The sequence below is a fragment of the Amphimedon queenslandica genome, unplaced genomic scaffold (genome assembly GCF_000090795.2).
Source record: "Amphimedon queenslandica unplaced genomic scaffold, v1.1 AMPQUscaffold_13458, whole genome shotgun sequence".
Lineage (NCBI taxonomy): Eukaryota > Metazoa > Porifera > Demospongiae > Haplosclerida > Niphatidae > Amphimedon > Amphimedon queenslandica.
Genome location: NW_003546306.1, coordinates 254,266 through 268,544, shown reverse-complemented (window position 1 = coordinate 268,544; position 14,279 = coordinate 254,266). Strand labels below are relative to the sequence as shown.

At 35.8% G+C, this 14,279-nt stretch overlaps 1 pseudogene; it reads right to left on the bottom strand.

Moving 5' to 3' along the window:
* Nucleotides 1-1,467: 1,467 nt before the first annotated feature.
* Nucleotides 1,468-2,375, bottom strand: LOC109581135 (ATP-dependent DNA helicase pif1-like; annotated as a pseudogene).
* Between the last annotated feature and the right edge of the window lie 11,904 nt (nucleotides 2,376-14,279).

Below are 14,279 nucleotides of genomic sequence, written 5' to 3'. Positions count from 1 at the left end.
ATCACTTAAGTCCTGCACACGCTGGCCAGTCATTGTAAGTGGACCAGTCCAGCTCTTATTAATCCAATCCACAGGTTGACATCGACACTGTTAATGCCACACATGCAATCATCCTTGAAGTTAAAGATAGATGTCTTCAGTAAATGCGCCAAAGCATATACCTCATAAGCTGAAGCCCAACTTCTATCTCTAGCCATTCTGGACCTCTCAATGTAGGAGTTAATTGTGTCTAAAGTATCAGGAGCATCTACATCATACTGTGTGCTCTCAAAGCATTAGAGAAACAAATGAGAATTTGCTCTTACAAATTCCACCATTATGGAAGGAATTTTTTTATATTGCTGTTGATTTCCAGTTATGACATGGGAAATCAACCTGATGAAACAATTTCCATCACCTCTTATAGGAATACATGTCTGAAATGTTAGGACACCTGAGCTGTACATTAGGTCCTCTGTGTCTCACAGCATTGTGACCATAAAAGCGTAAACCCAAATTCTGACATGTTTTTCTTTGCCAGTCAATTCCAACTGGATTGTATACCCAATTGGACCAAGTTTTGGTGGGGTCAAAATGAATAGTGGTTGATGGCCGAGGTGTAGATTTTGCTTCATCAACAAAGCAATCTGCACTCTGGCCATTATTGTTACCATTATTGTTACTGTTACCACTATTGTTAAAAGCAGGCAGTTTCTTGGGACAACTATCATCGTTAGGCCTACTTCTCTTATAATGAACTACATTTGGTGGTTGAATGGTTTTTTTATTCTTAGCTTGTGGTTCATTTTTAATTCCAGTAAGCTTACGCTTTCTACTGCCAGGAATGTCATATTGTGGGAGGTCTGATTTGTACAAGTGTCTTAACCTGCTTATTTCTCATATGCTCTTTGAACAAACCATTTATGATTAGGGGTTGAAACATGTCAAATGGACACCAGACAGTGTTCTTACCCATGATAGAGCAACGTAAGCCATTCCTTTTTTAAATACATTGTCGAACAAGTCAATGATTGCGTTATCTAGTGACCGTCCCTGACATTTGTGTATGTTAACTGTAAAAGTTAGTATTAAAGGAAACTGGCTTCTGTACACATAGACATTTTTCATTACCATAAACTTTCTCTTGATTTGTTCAATCTCACAAGGATTAGATATTCTGTCAAATTTATCTGTTATGCATGTTGCTAAAATAGCCTGCACTGTACCAAATGCTCCATTTAATAATCCCTCTTCAACACTTACATTACAACGTAACATTACTTTAGACCCCACTGCCAATTTTAAATTGGCTTCCAGTATTATTAATATCCTTGTGTAACTTTTCCAACTTTTTCTCGACTTTTTGTTGTAAATGGTCACACGTTTTACATATGGTAACAGTTGCATGAATTAAAGTTGTGGCTTCTATGTTCTTAGTTGGACTTGGTAGATCAGCTAGCATTTCCTCATTAAATTCTCTGCACATATTTACATTAGGAAACTGGCAAATAGGAGCATTTCCAGCTCATGTAATATTTTTAATTTTTTCGAAATGGACATTGAAAGTACTCTTTCGAAAAATGTAGCAAGCGTCTGATCGTCTGGAAAGCCATGTCTCACTTTGTTCAACATTTCTGAAAATTTCTGGTCAGTTTGTTGTCTTTCGTTTGTAGTCAATTCGTCGAAGTGACAGCATCACGCCATATGTTTACTGCACTCATACTACCAAGCCTTTATTTCAATGTTTTTGCTGTTACTTGTTCAAACACTGGTTCACCATGAACTGGTGGCAGTTGAAGAATGTCACCAACAAAAAGGACACTCTTACCTCCAAATCATTCGTACGATTCAATTAGATCATTCATTCTCATGTGTATATAAGTCAAATTGAGACTAGAAACCATGGACACTTCATCAATGATTACCATTTTTAAACCTTGAAGCTCAGCTTTCATTACTTTGTGACTAGTTTTGGGGAGTGACCCGTATGACGTACATTGTCCTTTATGTTCTATTGGCAGTTGAAACCGTCTATGTGCTGTTACATCTCCCATATTGTAAGCTGCTAATTCTGTTAAAGCAGCTACTGCACAAGTCAGTTTGGTCAGTGTTGACCAATAGCTTATTACTAATGCTTCAATTGCCTCAATAAGAAAACATTTACCGGTACCACCTACACCACTGATGAACATGTGTAAAGGCTTTACACATTCTGATTGCTCTTTCTCTTGTTTTGATTTCTTTTTGTATTCAATTTGCTTCAAGAGATGAGCTTTTTTGTGATCAAAGATGCGTTTTTTATCTTTATTTAGCATTGATTTTTTCTCTTGTAGAGTCAGATGAGACCCAGTGTCCATATTTCTCACATCATTCATTGCATCTTTAATCTGTCCCATCAATTGTGGATCATTGTTTCCACATTATACTCTCTGTTGGGTGCTCTGGCATCTTGTATGTCTTTTAAAGTCTCTGCATTTGAGCAACTTTCTGAGTTTTTCATTGGCCTTAAGACACCTTTAATTGTCAACAATGTGGCGATCAAATGCTTCTTGGATAGTTTCACCATCATGAACTAATTCATCCTCATTTCTAAATGGCAAGAAAAGGAAAATTGTGGCATAATAGAAACTCTCTCTGATTTTCTTTATGGACATCAAAATCCTTAAAAGTAGGAAGGCTCTCCTTCTGTAGTTCTCTATAGCATTGCCGGCCATTTTTTGCAATTGTGAGTTGGGCTACAAATTAATAAAGGCAAATTCTTTTTATTTTGGGGGTCCGTTTGGATAAAAGTGAGTGACAAGGACCTCCCCATAAAAGTCTTCCATTGATGGCTCATTTACTACTATTTCTTTAACTTCATTTAATTTTATCGTTATATTTCTTGATCTCTTATTTGGCATGTCTACATCAATCCATTTTATATCTCTTGATTTTTTACAAAGAGGCTCACCAAGTAATATATCACAAGTTTTTTATAATCCAATCGCTATCAAGACATCTTATGCCAATTCTGAAAAATTTACTGTATAGTAGGCCTTTCCTGCCATAGATCCTGCATGTGACCCCTTTCAGCCTTTCTCACGTAGCCACTGACATAATTGGCCAGAGCTAGAGAACACTCGCTGGTAAACGATTCATCAATATTTAGCCTTCCAAATAATAGAAGCAGAGGATTGTAATCACTTACTTTTGCTTCTTCCTTGCTATGTTTAAAATGATATGTCCTTTTCCCTGCTTTAATGCTCTGCTCGACATTATTTAGCATAGTGTTTTTAGTTACTGGGCGAGGAAATCCAAATTTGCATTTTGTAACAAATACTTTGTTACTACACTTTCTCTTATTTTTACAATAATTGCTGCATTTGTGTAACTGTTACCTTGTTACAACTTCGTGTAACTCTGGACAAGTGTCTTTATTTGGTATGTTAGAAGTTATTCTTTCGTCTAAAAATCTACTAACATCTTCGGCTCTACTTTCACCAACAACTGGACCATTGGCTACCCAGATTAAACAATGATAGTGAGGAGCTCCTCAGGCGTGGTATCCTTTTTTATAATATTCTGTAACCTGGCCCAAAACCTGTTCCTTGATTAAAACTTTATTAAACATCCCGTTAAGAGAAAACTGTCTCAATACAGATACTGGATATTCAGTGCATAGTTTGCCAGTATTATGACGGTAAGACTGTGTTTACTTTGTGCAAGTACTCTGTTATGTCTTCAAAGGAGTATTCTGCACAGCTAAAAGTGAGAAAGAAAGTAGGAGACCCAAACTCTGCTATCATGCACTTCACTTCACTCCTCCGGTACCAGTACTGGTTTGAGCCACGAACAGTGTTCATCATGGTATAGAGCCTCTTTTTCAGGAATTCTCCATTTGTTTGACTAGATCTACGAACTGTGCAGCAGTCATGGGAGGACATCTCACTGTATTGAACAGTTTAAATATGCCACCCTTTAACTCTTTAATTTGTTTGATTTTTAGATAATAGAAGAGGTAAGAGTGGCACAATCAATACAAAATTCTAGATTTGATGTACTCAGCAAAATTTAGCTTCACATTTATGTGATGATACTCTCCAAACTTTCCAGTTGGAAACAGAGTAGGAAAGCGCATGACATCCAAGTGTATTTGTCAGTTATTAAGTGGGTCTTGCCTAACATTCTACATCTTGTATTGCTGGATGTCGCTCCCTTTGTTTTATTTAGAATTCATGTTCTAAATTGCATATGACTGGAATCATAGAATGTCATCATCTGTTGCTTCCCCTATCATAGCACTGTTGGCTGTTTCGACAACTTTCTTTGCTACTTTGTTCAAAGATTTGTTGTGAAGTTTTCTGTAAAGCCAGTTGATATCCTCCAACTTTTCAAAAAGCAGCTTGTACACGATTTTCATCAACCAAAGTGTGCCATATTTTGTTAATTTTTATAGGTTTACCATTCAAAATTATGTACAACTTGGGATCTTTTTTTGACCTCATATCTTTTGCTTCACCGAGAGTTTTCATTGTTTTTTCTAACCGCAAAGGAAGATAAAACACTGTTCCTTTGCATGCTTTTAAAGAGGTGTATATTGGGACTTTAGCAGGGTAAGTTCCCAATGTATCAACTTTTTGAAAGCATTTTGCTAATTGAATTAACTGTGTACTGAAGGTGTCAGGGGCTTTAAGCTTGTCTGGCAAACGTTCACTTTGCAAGCTGTTTATTACACATCTGGCGGCAATTCTGTTGATGCATATTATTGGCTTGGAATGCCTACACATAAATAGCAGCTTGCTATCAAAATCTTAATCATAATTGGTGAGGAAGGCTTCTAGTTCTCTCCAAGCCTCACTCTCTTTGTCCTTGTCAAAGACTTTGGTCAGATTACTATGTCTCATCAGTGTCCTGCAGCTGCAGCAAACACACTCATTTTGTTTGCTCATTTCCTTTTGGAATTCAGCTATAAAATTAACATTTCTTTCAGCGGTTTTGCTTCCAGGTCTGGATCCCTCAAATTTATGTCGCTATCACTCTCATGTCTAAATGAGAATATTTGAGCAACATCACTCTTTTCATTGTTTGGATCAGACTCTGTTGCAATTTTAATCAAAGCATCCACATCTCCTTCACTTGATGCTTATCTATTAGGCTCACAGCATCATCAAAAATTCTGCCTTGATAAACATTATGCAGAAAAGTGCGTAATATTGGATAGTGAGGAGAAGCAGCTCTCAGTATTCTTAGTTTACTTTTACACTCACTGTCATCCTCAAAACAAGCCAATGGATGACCATGCTTTAAATCATGCTCATTGGGACAACCACTATCTATTTTTTTTAAATTCCTCTAAATTTATGAACTGGTTCCCCAAAAGCTTCTTTTAAAATTTTTTTTGTCTTGATCTGAAAATCTGACAATGTCTTGCAATTTTCTGTACAAGCTATCTTTACTGTGCTCCATTTGGCTCTCTTACCACTGTCTACATGTACATTGTCATCTTTTTCTGGAGTATCTTTATCGTTATCCATATTCACACTATCCCTGTCATTTACATTGTCATTTTCATTATTTAAAATTGTACCATTATTCATGTCATTGTCGTTTGCATTTTCATTACTTAAAAATATATCTTAAAATCATTTAAATTATTAAAAATACTATCATTACTTAAAGTAATGTCATTACAATTATTAACATGATTATCATTTGACGGGCATTTTTATAACATGCCTGATAAAAGTGAGGATCACCACTGGCCACATGGTACTGCTCACTGAAATCACCATTGCCAATGTATGTGTTACTATTTACCCTTTTAAATACTCCAAGCAAAAGACAAGCAAAGTGCTTATGTATATTCAGTATTAAATTAACCAGTCTTCTCGATGCAATTCAATTAATACAAGACTGAGTAACAGCAATTGGTAGCAATTTATCAACACTAAAAGCAACTTTCAAATGCTTCTGTACTCCAAAATTTTTAGCTAGTTTTCCCCTAATTAATGAAATATATTTTTGTTTAGCTTCCAGTTTAGGCTCGGTTAGCTTCAATGCATACTTTGCCCTTCTATTTCGCTTTAATCGGGTGTCATTTTATTTATGATACGCAGTATAATTTTTCTATGAACTTTACTTGTTTTTTAGGAGCTACAATTCTTGTGTGTGACTTTTCTATGCATATTGTATATTTTTGCCTGCGTATTCTATATTTTTGCCTCAGTTTTGGCATTTTTTTTGTATCAGCAACGGCAGCATAATGATCTCTAGCATTATCTTTTATTTGCTGATTGTGAGAGGCATAATAATCTCTAAATCTTTCTAATTTCTTGTCATGATTAGCAGTATGATGTTTTTAAAATTGCTTCATCTCACTTGTCTATGGTTTATGTGGTACTCCTTTACCTTTTCAAGTTTTGTCATGATTTTTGTAATAACTTAGCATAGACCTCTCCTGTTTTTCCTTTAACTGCCTATCTCTGACAGTTGTTTCATCCTCAGCAGTATAAGCAAGTGTATATTGTGTAGTATCACATAAGGCTACATTATTATCATAAACAGTGCCATCATTGTATTTCGGGGTATCAGGAAGATCCACAGAGCCATTATTACATTCAGGAGCATCAGGAAGATCAATAGGCTCCAAAAGTTGACTTTTTACGTAATTTTTCATCCTCAGAAGTATAAGCAAGTTCAAAATGTGTCACATCACATAAGGCTACACTATAATGAAACACAGAGCCATCATTTGTTCCGGGGCATTGGGAAAATCAATTGACTCCATGGCATCACATACTGTAACGGTACGATCATACACAGAGCCATTATTGTATTGAGGGGCATCAGGGAGATTAATAGGCTCTGAAAGTAGTTTTTTACTCTGTTGATATTGTTTATTTTGCCTTCTTTTCTTAGCAGATGTTTTTCTTGCTTTAGGCATAATGATATTTTTTTATTACTATTAATACAGTACAACTACTATTACTAGTAAAAGACCTGTTTCAGTAACTGTAGTAGAACGTCCCCTTCACAAGTCTTTACTTGCAATGCTTCTTCAACTTGACAATTCCTCAAATGAACAGCCTAGAAAACAGTCAGTCCAGACAGAACAAAGCCTGCCATCCAGAAAGATCTAAAGTATAGAAGTACTAGGTCTCCATAAATGCTGTAGTAGATCCAGAGATGAGTATGGAAGTAGTAGACCTGACATAGACCCAGAGACACAACCAGAAATGAGCCAGAAATAGAACTATGACTTAATGAGTCTATGATTATTGATTTATTGTATATTGCATTGAGCACGCGCAACCAGACCCAAATTATGGAGCACATGCTCCTTAACAAAAATGGCTGAATGAGCTGAAGTTGGACAGACTTTGATAAAGAGAGGGAAAACTTTTGTTTTTGTTAAACTTATTTTATAACTTGTGGACCTGTGCTTGGACAATTAGAGTAGATTGGTGTAAGAATTAGCCTTGTAGCATTGTTCAAAGACCACAATACCCCTGCTTAACTGATTGACAGATAATGACAAAGATAAAAAAGGTGGCTAAACAAAATGGCTGCTTCGCCAACTTTTGACTTTCCTCTTAGACAAGGTTTAGCTAAAGCCACATAAGTGGTACCAATGGAGTCCTTTGGTCAAGATAAGGTCCTCTAAGAAATCTCGTAAGCATAGGAGCACCTTATCCTCGTATAGCAAGGCCGCAAAAGTCTTGGCAGCCATTTCAAATGGGGTGAATCCTACTTAAGGCCTTTCTACGCTTCAACCGGTTCAAGAAGTCAGCTCATTAATGCGCATTGACAGATTCCACACCTAAACTTATTTTTAATAAAAATCCATTGTATTTAATTATTTGTCACGTGATGTTGCATTGTTGCTAGGCAACACGTGCGCTACCATAACGCATAGATATGCATAATGGAAGGACTTCTTGGAATAGCACTAATGCCCTTATTTAAACTTATAAGAATCTGTGAAAAAAGTAAAAGACGAAGAATACTGATACGCATGGAAATGAAAAGAAGGTTAACGTGAGATATTGGTACTCATTCTGTTAAATTTACCGTTTTTATGCCACTTTCAGAGCTTATATCATAGCATTGGTTAGGTCACTAGCAGCAAAGCAGCCTCGCAGTATTTGGTGTGAATCAAGATCCAGAAAATTTTGGAAATCAGCAAGTGCAGGACAGTTTGGTAATTATTGGTGGAGAGAGAAATTACGAATGAATGAGGAGACTTTTCATATAATATGCCATGAACTTAAGCCCTACTTAAGTAAAGAAATAACAAAATTTAGAAAACCTATCTCCGCTGATGAACAAATTGCTGTAACCATTTGGAGACTGGCAACTAATGTAGAATACAGAACAATAGGCTGTTTATTTGGTTTGGGCACATCTACTGTTGGAAAAATAGTACTGAAACTTGCCGTGTTATTGTTCAAGTCCTTTTGCCAAAAGTTAAGTTTCCTTCATCTTTGTCTTCTATTTAAGATATATTTCATGGATTTGAGGATCGTTGGGGATTTCCACTGAATGTAGGAGCAATAGATGGGTCTCACATTCCAATATTGAAGCCATCTGAGTCTGCTTCAGACTATTTTAATAGAAAATGCTTTTTTTCTATTATTATTCAGGCAGTTGTTGATTTTTGTGGCCGTTTTATGGACATAAATATTGGATGGCCAGGAAAAGTTCATGATGCTAGGGTATTTGCCAATAGTTGGTTTTTTCGCAGAGTCAATAGTGGAGATTATTTACCTGATATGAAACGGCATATTAATGGAGTAGATGTTTCTCTCTGCATCCTAGAAAATCCTGCATATCCACTATTAACATGGCTTAAGAAGCCTTATCCAGATTCTGAACAGTTGACAAACATACAGAATCTACAACTACCGACAGCAGGGCAAGGATAATGGTGGAAAATGCTTTTGGACAGTTAAAGGGAAGATGGCAAAGTTTATTAAAGAGATTGGACTACTATAACATTGAAAATGTAATCACTGCTTCTGCTTCATGCATCACCCTACATAATATGTGTGAATTATATGGAGATACTTGTGATCCTAGCTGGTTTTATGTGGAGCCACTTTTTTGCCATCAAAGCTCATCCGCAGCACTACAAGTAACAACATACACAATTAGCTAAAAATATTCGTGATGCTTTAGCTGAATGTCTCATGTTAAGCAAGACCTGCATAATAATCTAATAATTATTTAATCTACATTATTGCACCATTATTACTTCATTATTACATGTATAAATTATAATATTTATAGATATTATAGCTGCAGCATTCTAATTATTGTAAGTTATAATCCATGTTAGGGACATATGGTGGGAAGATATAACTATTTCGTTGCATTAATCTTATGATGTCGCTAAACATAGCGAATATTTGTTGTTTACGTCATTCTTCTAATTCTAATCTTTTTTCTAATTTCAACCACTTTTCCTCTCGTTCTTCCAATTTTATAAATTTATCAAAATCTGTGTTGTCACTATCATTTCTTCTCTTTCCTGCCACAATAATAATAATAATAATAATAATAATCATTGTATGCATGGCACAAAACTGAATGCATACTTTTTCCTAATTTTCCAGCTCCTGCAGTAGTTTTACTTGTAACCGCTGGATCAGAATTCATTCCAGAGCTTGATGCACTAGTCTCTTTTTATACTGCTGTAGTTTCAGACAGTGGCTGATAACTAGATTCTCCAGTGGCTGCAGACAATTCAGAGTCATCATTTGCGGCTTCATCGTCATATGTCTCACCTATAAATTTCAGCACTTATTATAGCTACTATCTATTTATTTGTAACAGTAACAACAACATTAGAACTATGATTCTCTAAAATAATACTGGGCTGTGATGCCTGTCAACATCCTAGTATTTTGTCTATCTGTTCATAATATGGACAGCTTTTGCGATCAGTACCAGACACAGTATGACCATCTTTAATCTAAACCAGACCACATTTTTAACAAGTTCAAGTTAAATCTAGCAACTGACTTTTCTATATTGTTGAGTCAAGTTCTTGACTTTAGTCCGGCATTGTTTCCAATTATAATTAAAGCTTTTTTCTTTAAGTTTTGATAAAATTCTTTCATATATTGAACGATTTCTTGCTACCCCATCTAGCTGTTCCTGCACATTTTCTTCACCCCATATAGCAAGAAGAGCTGCAGTAGCTTCTGCAGACCAGCCAGCCGCCATATTTTGCACCAATAGCTAGCTACTATTATACTAATAGTATTCATTACACATTACGTCATCAAATCACATGACAAAACTTGATGATGCGTTAATTATTATTGCAATGCGCATTCAAACCACATATGGAGGTGGTTTGGCTTAATGCGCATTGAAGTCAATGTGCATCAGGTGTGAAATGACTGGAACCAGTTCCAAACCAGTTCAATGCGCATTAGAAGTGCTAGTGTAGAAAGGCCTTTAGTAATGCTACCGCATTACTAATATACTGCATCACCAATAATTGTTTGTTATTTGAATTTGTTATCTTGTGGTACATAATTTTGAGTACATAATTGGGGCTCCCTATTTGTGTTAAAGAAGTATTTATTTATAGGTGTTGTGGATGCATTGCTTAGAGGTGGCTCGAACTGAAAAGTATTTCTCGTGAGGTCAAGTTTGCAGGTTCAGTGGAAGTGTCACGATGCCAATTATTGTCAGTTATGTATAGATGTCGCAGCGACTATGGCCTGATGCCCTTAGGTATGTTAGTGACTGGATCTGCATCGCTAAATTTATATTTGATAGGTTTGAATTATTATGGCCATACTATAGAAGTCCTATTTTGTATAAATTCTGTTTGTGATGTCCACCATTTTTATGTGACAGACTTCTCATCTGTATTAAAAATGTTTGAGTACCTTAATAGAAATATTGAAGCTTTAGAAAAGGAATCGACTGCCATTTTGCCTATTCAAGAACCTTTATCATTTGCAATGTTAGTCCAGCTACATGAGAAGGGTGGGAGATTTCAACTGCATCAAAATTAATTTTTAAGCTTTAGAATGTGTCAGTACCAGAAGCCGATAGTATAATATCATATTCTTAAGTGCATATACTTACAAGTAATTAAGCAACTGCTCATTCCCCTTTCCAATACATAGAGTACATAATCATAATACAAATCCATGAATAACAATGTAAAACTACTAGTACATAATTTAGTCGTGTTGGTAATAAGTTATGTAATAGCCAGAGCTTGAACTCACAATTACAATAAAATTGTACTTGAATATGTACTATGTCCTATTTTGTCTCAATTTGAGAAAAAATTGAAATAATGTGTGATTTTACAAGCCAGTTTAATGGACATTGTGTTCATCAAGTGTGGTGTCTGTTATTTCAAGCTTTGTTGCTATGCATGTAACTTTCCAAAAATGCTATTTCATATATATATATATACTCTGTCGATTAGTGAAACTGAGGTGACTGTGACACAACAACATACTTTTTGTTAAAGCTAGAAACTGACATTTTAGAATTGAAGTCTGGAGTTGCAAAATTGAGTTCTGATGTTTCTGAAATAATGCATTCAATGAAGAAGATTACTGAAAAACTTGAAATTGAATAAAAACATTTCTGTCGCTTACTTTCAATTTTAAAAGAATGTATCTTACATCTTAAGTTATCATATCTGTAGTCATAGAAACCACGACACCTTAAAAGCCAAACTATGGCAAGCTGTATGGTTCAAAATAATGATTTCGTATCATTGTGTAGTGTGCAGTATAAAGTATGCCAAAAAGTATGTAGACTATAATAGGTATTAAAGCGAAAGTCAACACGTATTATTGCTACACTCTTATCACACTAGCTAGGTCACACTCAACACTTTATGGAAACAATGTTATACACTGAACCACTCTTATCAACACAAGCAAGAGAGGCAAGCTCCTAGATGATATAGCTGAAAATCACATTGGAATAAAATTAATGGAAATCCCAAACGCTCAAGTACATTTACCCACATCATGCAAGTATTTTCATGCACTCATGTCCAAGTTTGCCATTCCTTTTAAACTTATCCTTTTTGGGACTTATCCTTATTGGCACTACTGTAAAACTACAAATTTTAGCATGCTACTTATTTTAGCGATATTAGTGAAGAACCTAAAAATGCTAAATTTCATATTTGTTAATATAAAACACCCAGCATGTGATCACAAGATGTTGCTGATTAGATGGCTTTCTTCTGCTCGGCCGGCAACACTACCAGAGGAAGGAGAACCCAGTGGAACAACAGCAGCAGCTAACAGAGAAGTGGAAAAGGTTGTGGAAGTTAATAAAACTAGGAAAAGAAGTAGCTATCATCATTAAGATGACGAAACACGTGCTAAAATTGCGAAATATTCCTGCGAATGTGGCAAAAAAGCAGCTTTACAGAAATTTTCAAAGGAGCTCGGATTTGATGTTACTGAGAGTACTGTAAGGAACATAAAGAAAACAAACCTAGCTAAGCTGAAGGAAGAGAAAGATCCTGCTAGAATCACAAGCCTTCCACACGCAGCTAGGGGGAGGCCAATAATGCTATTTGAGTATGATCAGGACGTATCTAAGTATATTAAAAGCCTAAGAGAAGCAGGTTGCACTGTAAATAGATGTATTACTATTGCTGCAGCTAAGGGTATTGTGTCTCATAAAAACGCAGAACTCCTGAAGGAACATGGTGGCCCAATCTCTATAAGCTCTTCTGGGCAGAATCATTTCTCCGTCGAAATGGGTATGTTAAGCGTAAAGGCACAAAGGCTGCTCGTAAGCTACCTGAAAATTTCCCTGAAATAGTGTTTTTCTTGAGGGAATAAAGAGTGAAGTTGAGACGTGGACCATTCCACCAGCTCTGATACTGAACTGGGTCCAGACTGGGTCAAAGCCATTTCCTGTGACTGAATAGACAATGGAAAGAGAAGGCACAAAGCAGGTTCCTATTGTCGAAAAGGAAGACAAAAGAGAAATTACTGTTGCTATGACTATTACTGCTTCTGGCCATTTGCTTCCTTTTCAAGTCATCTACCAGGGCAAGACTGTTGGCTGTCATGCAATGATCACTTGTTATCAGGATTGGAATATCACACAGAGTGATAGTCATTGGAGCACAGAATCAACTATGCTAGAATTTCTTGATAAAGTGGTTGTTTCTTACGTTAAGCAAACAAGAAGTGAACTCCAGCTTGCATCTAATCAACCTGCTTTGGCCTTATTTGATGTTTTTAAAGCACATCGTTGTGAATCTGTCGTGGAGAAGTTACGTCAGAATCATATTCATCAAGTGTTTGTACCAGCAGGATGTACAGGGGAACTACAAACCCTTGATGTTAGTGTTAACTCTGTGTTTAAGGAATCTATGAAGTCTCACTTTTCTTGCTGATATGCCACTGAGGTTAAGGAAGCTCTGGAACAAGGATTTGAAATAGCTGATGTTAAAGTTGACCTACGTGCTTCTGTTGTAAAGCCACTACATAGAAACTGGCTAATGATGTCATTCACACACCTTAAAGACAATAATGATATTATACTAAAAGGAGTTGAAAAAACTGACATTTTGAGTGTGTTGTAAACATTTTTGATGATTTTTGATACGCCAAATTTAATAGTCGCTAATTTGACATTGAAGCATAAATGCTAAATAAAACAGCCGCTAACATTAATAGGTTTACAGTATCTGGTATAAAAGGACTGTCCTGTTAATGCCCCTGTTATCTTCAGACTGTACTATTTGTCTGAATGAAGCCACTACTTTTCTAACTGCATGCTACTAACATCTGTTGGCAATACTTAATTGATTATGATAAAAAATGTTGCTAGAAATATTTGCTACTAGTGCTGCAGTAAGGTTAAATGTTAAATCCATCGGTCAAGATAAATTTCTCAGAAGTAGCTTGTAATTGCTTTTTAAGCCCTGTAAACCAATAAATGGCTACATTATGCCTTAAACTAAGTTTTCAGTCTAAATAGTCGAAACATGACGTTCAATTGCAACAACCTTTCAACCTTGCTGTAACATTAGCTAATTATTGTTATTGTATGAAGCACATCATCGCTGTTTATTTGACTTTTGTTGTATGTTTAGCTGATTCACTTCTGTAGTTATTGGTTCAAATTTATTTCTTGTATTTTTCACAAAAAGTACTTATGCATACTTACACCTGTTGATACCAGACAGCAGTCAGAATGGCACTGCTACCAGACTTAAAAAATTATTTACCATCACAATAATGTTGCTAACAATAATAACAACAATAACAATAGTAATAGTAACAAGAAGGTTATACAACGAGGTG